Here is a 9,066-nt window from a genome sequence, read left to right as displayed (position 1 = left end):
AGCAGGATCAGGTAATCCCTAAAGAAAGTTTTTAAGAAAATTAATGTGGTACTCCAAAATGTTGAGTACCTCTTAAGAGCTAAGTAATTACACTTTATGAAGAAGTCTCAGATAAGTATTGTTTTCTTGTGAGTTTTCCAGTTTATCATGTTCGTAATGGGTCACAGTAAAAAAGTGTGAGAGAAAAATAATAGAGGAATAAATGAGAATAGTTGCTTGGGGGTATAAAGTTAAGGGGAAGGAATTTAAATGATATATCAGAATATATTTATTCGGGGAGAAATTGGAATCTTTACATTTCCTAAAGATAAATTTTCTTCTGCCTTTCTTCCTATTTATCTTTAAAATAATTTTCTGTAATGATGCAGTCTGACAAATAGGTTCTACCAAATTAATCTGTGAAGCAATGACATGGGTGAGAATAGCATAGGTATGCGAAACAACACATGGCATTTAAAGCCTTAAGGATCTTGATTTCACTACATCTGTTTTCAAATCATGACTAGAAATGTCAAGTCAGTAAAACAGAGAACTTCAATAAGTATATATCATAGTCTTCCATTATTACTCACAGGAATAGCAATCATTAGATCCTCATTCCAAGACTACATGTAAAGAATTTTGATAAGCTTGAATGTAAAATGTATATAGCTAATAACAAATTTTAATGGATTTGAGAAATTTATGAGATAGAAGAAAAATAAGTGACAGCAAAGATGCTAGAAGTAAGGAGACTAAAGCATAAGCTCAATCAATGAACTTTAGAATGTAGCTTTTCTAGAGGCAGAGGCAAAAACAGTATCCAATAATAGCCTCAAACATGTTATTAAATTATCTAATCCATTACATGGCTGGAATTTAAAATGAATCTAAATAATCATGTAAGAGCTGGCATTATGTATATTTAATATGTTGAATTTATTTAGAAAACCAAATGCTATCAGTGTCAAATAGAACAATTTTTTCCACATTATAAAGTATTCTCTATCCATCTCTCTCTCTCTCTCTACCTGTTATCCATATATTTATCTATCTATACACCCACCTATCCATCTATCTATCCATCTGTAGCCATCTATTTCTCTATCTATATTATCTACCTGTAATCTATTTATATCTCTCTTCAATTTCCATGTATATCAGCATATTGATTTCTAGGTGCCTGTTTTACTTTCCAAATTAACACCATCTATAAGAGTCATTAATCTAATCATTACTACATGTTCTGGCTAATTATAAATGCTGTTGGGTAAGATTTGACCTAGCAGTGATCCATACATGTCTTATTAGAAATTTCCTTAAAATTCAGTGCAGTGTCATTCATCATTACATTTGCTTATGAAGCATCCTTTACATTTCATTTCATGCTGCAGTGCTCATTCCCAAGCTGGTTACCGGATAAAATCTTCAGCTGGTTGTAGTACAAGTCTGGTAGTTTTTATCTTCTTAACTCAGTTAACTTCAACAAGCAAATCTGTCTCTAAATCACAGGTTATACCTCTCTGTAGTTGAAAAATATGTTAATAGATGTGGACACATAAGCCCCTAGGGAAATTTTTTTAAGTTAATTCAAAGTAATTATAAACTTGAGAGGAAAAATGAATATTTAATATGTTTGTTCCATAGGGCTCGTTCATTTCTTAAAAAATAAAAACCTAGTGGTAGTAAATGAGATATCCTCAGCAGTATAGTGCATTCATTTAGAATACAGCCTCTTGAGCTAGACTCTGTTGGTTTGAATCCTGGCTCTGCCACTTATTAAATACATGACTTTAAGAAATGCACCTAACCTTATCTTTAAATATGAATTTCCTTGTATCTAAAATGGAGATAATGATAACACCTACTACATAGAATTGTTACGAGTGTCAAATGAATTAATGCATATAGACCCCATATAGCAATGCTTAGCACATAGTATTATATAAATGTTAGCTATAACTATATTATTGCTATTGTTGCTATCATTATTATTATAGCAACGCCAAGGAACAGGACTGTACCTTAATCACATTGTTCCAATATCAAAATTGTACCTTTTCTTAGATTTATATGCACCTGCTCACATTTTCACAATTTTTTTATTCCAAAGTAGAATATAAAATTACAACACAGGCAATCTCAAAAACTATACATTTAAATATAATATTTTAAGGCAAATATAATTAAGACTACAATTGCAATCAAAGTTACTCTATTATTTAGTTGTCTTTATTCTTATTGTATACTCTCTTTTATCCTTGATTATAAAAGACCCTTACAATATTCCTTTCCCTGTAATTTACTGAAAGTTACAAAAAAATCTTCCAGCCATTCATTTTCTACTCAAGTGTCAGCTTTGGTTGATTAAAATCCTTTTAGCTTATCTCACAATTACGAAATGTGTGTTATTTTCCTCAGTCCTTATGGCTTCTGAGAAAAGCAAAATGCCTGAATGTGTATAATGAGAAAGGGGAAAGGAGGAAATAAGCATTATCATCAGCAAAGGTGAAGAGTAGGAGGAGTGCAAAGAAAGAAAAGACGAGGTGGAGGAGGCATGGGGGAGGGTCATGCTATTCCATGTGTTTTACATGGATTCATACACTTGCTCCCTATAATGATATGATTTAGGAACTATTAATAAGTGCCTTTTATAAATAAGGTAAGTATGGCACAGAGAGATCAAGTAAACTGCCCAAGGTGGCACAGCTACTAAGTGACAGAGCCAGAGTCAAACTCAGCTTGAGAATTTGTCTCTTAACTGCTAGATACATTTTCTCTAAGTCTTATTCTTGCTCTGATATCTCTCTTTTCCCCCCGAGGAGGTACATAAAGGCTTTTTTACTTGGGGAATTACTTGATTAGGATAATTAAGTGCGATTAACAGATAATCTTTTAAACATGCAGTGATTTAACTCAATATTTTTTTTATTATTCAAACCTCACTCCAGTGTAGGTGCTCCTTGGTGGTACTCATCTGGGCCATAATTCAGGGACCAAGATTTCTTCCATTTTATGATTTGACCATTTTCAGTTTATAATTCTCCACCCTCTCATTTTCAATTTATTTCTCCACCCTCTCAGGGATTTGTCTAATGTGGGCAACTCCAAACAGTAAAGAATATGTAGAGCACACACTTTTATGAACTAATCCTGGAAGTGGTCTTGATCACTGGTCAAAGCTCATCTAATGGGCATACCTTATTGCAAAGGAAGCTAGAAAACATCTGAGTCTCTAAGAGAAACAGGAAGTGGTTTTGGTGAATACTTAACTGTCCATACTACTGGAACTATTAATATTCTGTGAATCTATTCTTTTCAATTATGGAGACTATTTAAAGCTTATCTTAACTGCTCTCTCTCTCTTTCTCTTCTCCCATCCCCCTCTGCTCTTATTCTATTTATCTATAATGAGTTCAGTGATTTATATCATATGGTTATAATTATTTTCTTATTCATAAAATTAATAGGTTAGCCTTGACTTTTTAAATAACAGAAGATTTGGTAAGATGAAGGAAAAGCAAGCAATAGAGAATACTGTCTACAAATCTGTAGGAAGAGGGTCCTCTATTCATATCTCTCTAAATTTATTACTACCTCTTGCAGCCCTTCTGATAATATCAAAATGGCATTTAATTGCCCTAAGGGGTGAGATGTTCATTACTTCATTTTGCTTTTGTTGATGCATTTCCAAACATACAGTTCAAATCATGTTTGACATTTGTTTTTAATCTGCGCTTATTCTTGCTCCTTATTGTTCCTTATAGAGATAGTACATGTTAATATGTAGACTTATGCTCTGCAACATCAGTGCGTCTGTTTTTTGGGAGTAAGTATCTGAAAGAAAGGACAAGAGTTAAAGTCAATCTTGTGATCAAACGTTTTATTAGGCCATCATAGGAATTAGTACATTTAGGAAAACTTTGGGATGGTGTTAATTTTGAAGTTTGAACAAATGTAATCGAGATTAAATATTAAGTTTAGCTTCCCAGGCAAGAAACTCTCTATTTTAAATGTTCAAATTATCCTTGCCTTTTTTTCTTTTCTGTAAATAGGAATCTATAGTTCATATTCTTATTTCTTCCCCCTTGTTTCCCATTCTGATATACATTTTACATTATTCATCTATTTCTACATACCATTTGCCCCCAAAACTTAGCAGTTTAAAATGACAAATCTTTATCTCGTGGTTTTGATTGGCTAAGAATCTGTGCATGACTTTCTAGCTCATGGTCTCTCACGAGACTACAATAAAATTGCCAGTCAAAGCTACAGGCTTCCCCAGGCTCAACTGGGAGAAGAACCAATTCCAAACTCATGCGTGTAGGTATTAACAAATTTAATGTCTTTGCTGACTTTTGGCTAAAGCCATGGGCTCTCTGTCATTGAAGCAACTTCCCAGTGCAAGAGCTCCAAAAGTGAGAAAGGCTGACAATGAGCATTAAAGATTAAAGCCCACAAACCTTTAAGGACTAATCTCAGAATGAATATCTTGCTACTTCTGTTGTATTATATTCGTTAAGAGTTTGAAGTGAGTGAATAAGAGCTGCCTGCACTCAAGGGGAGGAGATTAAACACGTTAGGAGGAGGCAGAGTTTACTGAGTACTGTTTTAGAGAGCCACCACAACTTTAAATATTTATTGTAGTTTTAAACATTATGAACCATGGTTATTGGAAGAAAATTCATTTAAAAATGCTGTTATTTTGAGCAATGAATCAACTAGTTTGAGATGCTTCAAACATAATTCTCAAAGTTAATCATATACTGTTTTGCAATTCTGTTTAGGTACGTCCTTCCAACACCTACAGCAGAATACCTTATATTTATTATTTCTTTGAAATGAGTTGTAAGAATTTTATGATTACCTTTGGCACTGGTTTTACTACTTTTTATTCCCATTGACATTTTGCAACTTACTTTCCCCTTTTCCCCTCAATGTTTCTCTTCATTATTTGAAAATTCCAAAATGACCTTTTATGTTCTTTCTCTGGACCTAAAGTGTTCTTTTGTCTTTAGGACATGAATAGCGATGCATATTTTAGTGTGCAAAGTATTCTTATATTTTTCAGGGACCTCATGGAATAAGTGAACATGATGGCTGCCATTGGGGCTTAGGGGCATTTGTTGGAGATGGAGGAATGAGTTATAATATCACAATGATACCATGGTTCTTGTTGACCCTTTAGGAAAGCCAATATTTTAATATTAATGAATAACACAAAGGATTTCATGAAAGGTATAGAGTCTTGTTTAAATGCCACAGTATGCTACTTAGAATATTTCTTGTTTTATTTTTCCCTTAAAATGTGAGACAGTTTTATTTTGATGTGAAATATAATGAGTTTACCATAACACTTCTATTTAAAAATTTGTTTTAATTAACCTTACATTGATTGAAATATTAAATGCTCCATGAGCAGCCTGTTTATAACACTACTGCTATGCAAACATACACATTTATTATATGACACTTGAGGAGGTGTGCTAGTTTAAAAGGATGTATGTACCCTAGAAAAGCCACGTTTAATCCCAATCCTATTTTGTAAAGGCAGACATTTCTTCTAATCCTTATTCCATTGGAAATTTTAACTAGATTATCTTCATGGAGATATGACTCAGTCAAGAGTAGGTATTAAATTTGATTAGATAAGGACATGACTCCACCCATTCAGGTGGGTCTTGATTGGTTTTACTGGAATCCTTTAAAAAAGAAGCACTTTGGGAAAAGCTAGAGAATGACAAGAGAGAAGGCCATGAGATTCAGAGAGAGTAGAATGACAGAGCCACAAGAAAGCTACAACAGAGAATGCTGTGGAACCACGAAGCAGAGTCTACCAGCCAATGATTTTTGGAGATGAAGAAGGAACATGCCTCGTGGGGAGCTTCATGGAGCAGGAAGGCTGGAGAGGGAACTGTCAGATGACACTGTGTTCTCCATGTGCCCTTCCAGCAGAGAGAGTAACCATAACCATGTTTGTCATGTGCCTTTCCACTTGAGAGAGAAACCCTGGACTTCATCAGCCTTCTTGAATCAAGAAGCCTTCGTTTCCTGGATGCCTTAGATTGGACATTTCTATAGACTTGCTTTAATTGGGACATTTTCTCAGCCTTAGAACTGTAAACTAGAAACTCACTAAATTCCCCTTTTTTTAAAGCCATTCTGTTTCTGGTATATTGCATTCCAGTAGCTAGCAAATTAGAACAGGAGGAAATATCATTCTAAGACAAAATATTTAAGATTAGGAAATGTCTCTTTCTAAAGAAGTCTGGCAACTCTTAATATTTGAAAGAAAAATAAGGAATAATATCAAAGTTAATACTAATGGAACAGTTCTATGGCAATGTTAATTTTTCCATGATTAAGACAAATATCCAATTCTGCATGAAAATCCATTTATGAAAAAATGGTGTCTAATATACTATGTAATGTATATGACATGGATCAAAACATTTTAACTGCTCTCTTTGTATATCCTGTGAAAGTTTATCAGAAAAAAATGAGAATATTCTATTGTTTTATGCATGAAAGAAAAACTAATTTTTAGTACTAGAGGGGATTTTAAGGATCATCTAACTTAACCAACAATATCAGTAAAATCCAACAAGGAGACAGAAGCCACTGAGTAGTTGGAACAGGGAGATTTTTTTAAAAAGGTATTAATCATGACAAGGAAATGGAGTAATAGGAGATTAGGTAGTAAGAAATAAAGAGGATTCTAGAGAATTCAGGAATCACAGATATAAGCAGCAGCCACTACCCTTTAGGCTGAAATAGCGTGCCCTCCCAAAATGTTCCCACAGATCTAAGATCCAAATTCCTTGGAAGGGGCATGCCCATAGTTCACCGGATGGTGGAGAAATTATTGAAGCACTGCACCAGTGGAACTTCCTTAAAACCTGTCCTCTGTGATACTGGGGAAATTCCTATCACAGAACTCACTGCAAAACCACCTGAGGGCAGTGGCATTACATTGCAATAGTATGCCAAAGGAAACAGCAAGAAACAGGCACCAGAGAAAACGTTCATTTCAGGATCCAGGTGCTGGAAAAATCACACTGAGGAAGATGGGCACTGGTGAAGTTATTCTTTGCAGGAGCCAGAAATAGTAAAACCCATGAGGTGTAGGAGTCCACAGGTGGGGACACTGTATAATGCTGGAGTCTAATGAGAGCAGGGCACTGGAACCAGGGAAGAGAAATATTCCTTCCATAGTCAATGCCCTTCCAGTCCCCCCTATTGACAAAATTTAATATTGTACAAACTGGCAAAGAATAAAAAATTATATATATACATTTTTTTTTATGCATGGGCAGGCACTGGGAAATGAACCCAGGTCTCCGGCATGGCAGGTGAGAACTCTGCCACTGAGCCACCATCACATTGCTCAGGATAAATAAGTAAAATGCATGGTTTCAATATTGCAGAGCAATCAATGAAGTACGAATTTGGAATCAAGAGGCAATATATTGATATCTGGTATAGTGCACCCATTTGGTAACTCAGCTTCCATACGTACCCTTCTCCATACATTTGTATATCTGTATGACAATGAAATCTCTAACAAGTTGTAGAGATTCACCTACCAGAGTACAGTATCCTTCTTATAAGTGAGGAAGTTATCACATGTTCCCCAAAATGAGGAGAGACATAGCCATAATAGCTATTGTATCTATTGGGGACAATATTAACCACTCTTCAGGTTCCATCACAGCCCTCACTGAATACTCTCTTTCTTAAGACAAAACTGTAAAGTTACTCTCCAATAATATGTATATAACATACAAATGGGAAAAGGAAAGATATGAAGACAATGTAAATCTATATAAGTAAATACCATACATGCAATAAACAAACAAAAATATGCAAAACGAATAAGTCTCTGTTAGTTTGTTACCCATAGACATGATTACGCCATAGATCATAGACATAACTTATTTTTATGACTTTCTTCTTCTACTACCCACTTTGCATTTCTGCTGCCTTCTGCCAGCATCTCAGTTGGTCATACATCTTTACCTGGTGGTATAACAAAAGGATGCCAAAGGATGTCAATCCTCAATTGTCCTGGCTTTTTTTTTTTTTCTTTTTTGGGTAGCTATTGTTTTCAACTAATACAAGAACTACAAGTTACCAGACATAATCCTCCTTGCTTCCATTTTGTAGCAGCAACTCAATTTCCCTGTGGTAATCAGAACCAATCACTTGAGCCAGTAGAGTCATCCTTTTTTTCTGCCTGTTTGTCAGTGGCATAAGGAGCAAAAAATGACCAGGTAACAGTTTCATCTTCCAATTTAATGGAACTATTATTCCATTCCCTACCTGGGGGACTAAGATTGGCCACATGTCAGTTAAAGGTTACAAAGATAGGACCTAAACATTCTGCATGTGGGCTATTGAGAAAAATATTGAGAGAAGCCTCTCCAAATTCCGCCCCTTGATTCCCATGCGTTCTGGCCATGTGGGGGATGGAACTATACAGTTATTTCTGATAGAAAACATTTATCACATCCTGTAAGACAGAACCTCATCATTTCAGGGTATTGTTTTCCCATTTGTGCCATAACTGAGGTTCAGTAACTCATCTTATCATTCAATTAAGAAAGCTATATCCAGATGATAAAGTATATTAGATTTCTATGACCTGTGCAACAAATTACCATAAGTTTCATGAAATTAAAATAAGAGCTTTTTCTCTCACAATACTGAAACCCATAAATTTGAAATCAAAATGTCAGCAGGACTACACTCTCTGGAGGTTATAGAAGAAAATTCTTCTTTGCTTCTTCCAGCTTCTGGTGACTTCCTTGGATTCTGTGGCTTGTGGCCACATCACTCTGACCTCTTAGTCCATCTTCTTATCACCTTCTCTTCTCTCTATATGTCATCTCCTCTTCTGTCTAAGTCTTCTTCTCTTCTTTCTTCTCTAAGGACACTTGCCTTTGGATTTAGGGCCTCCTATGTATCCCGGATGATCTTATCTTAAACATTTAATTTAATTACACCTTCAAAGACACTTTCTCCAAACAAGTTTATAGTCACAGATTCTAGGATTAGGATTTAAGAAGGGGACACATCTTTGGGACT

The sequence above is a fragment of the Tamandua tetradactyla genome, chromosome 1, assembly GCF_023851605.1.
Source record: "Tamandua tetradactyla isolate mTamTet1 chromosome 1, mTamTet1.pri, whole genome shotgun sequence".
Taxonomy (NCBI): Eukaryota; Metazoa; Chordata; class Mammalia; order Pilosa; family Myrmecophagidae; genus Tamandua; species Tamandua tetradactyla.
Note: the sequence above shows the minus strand (reverse complement) of the source record.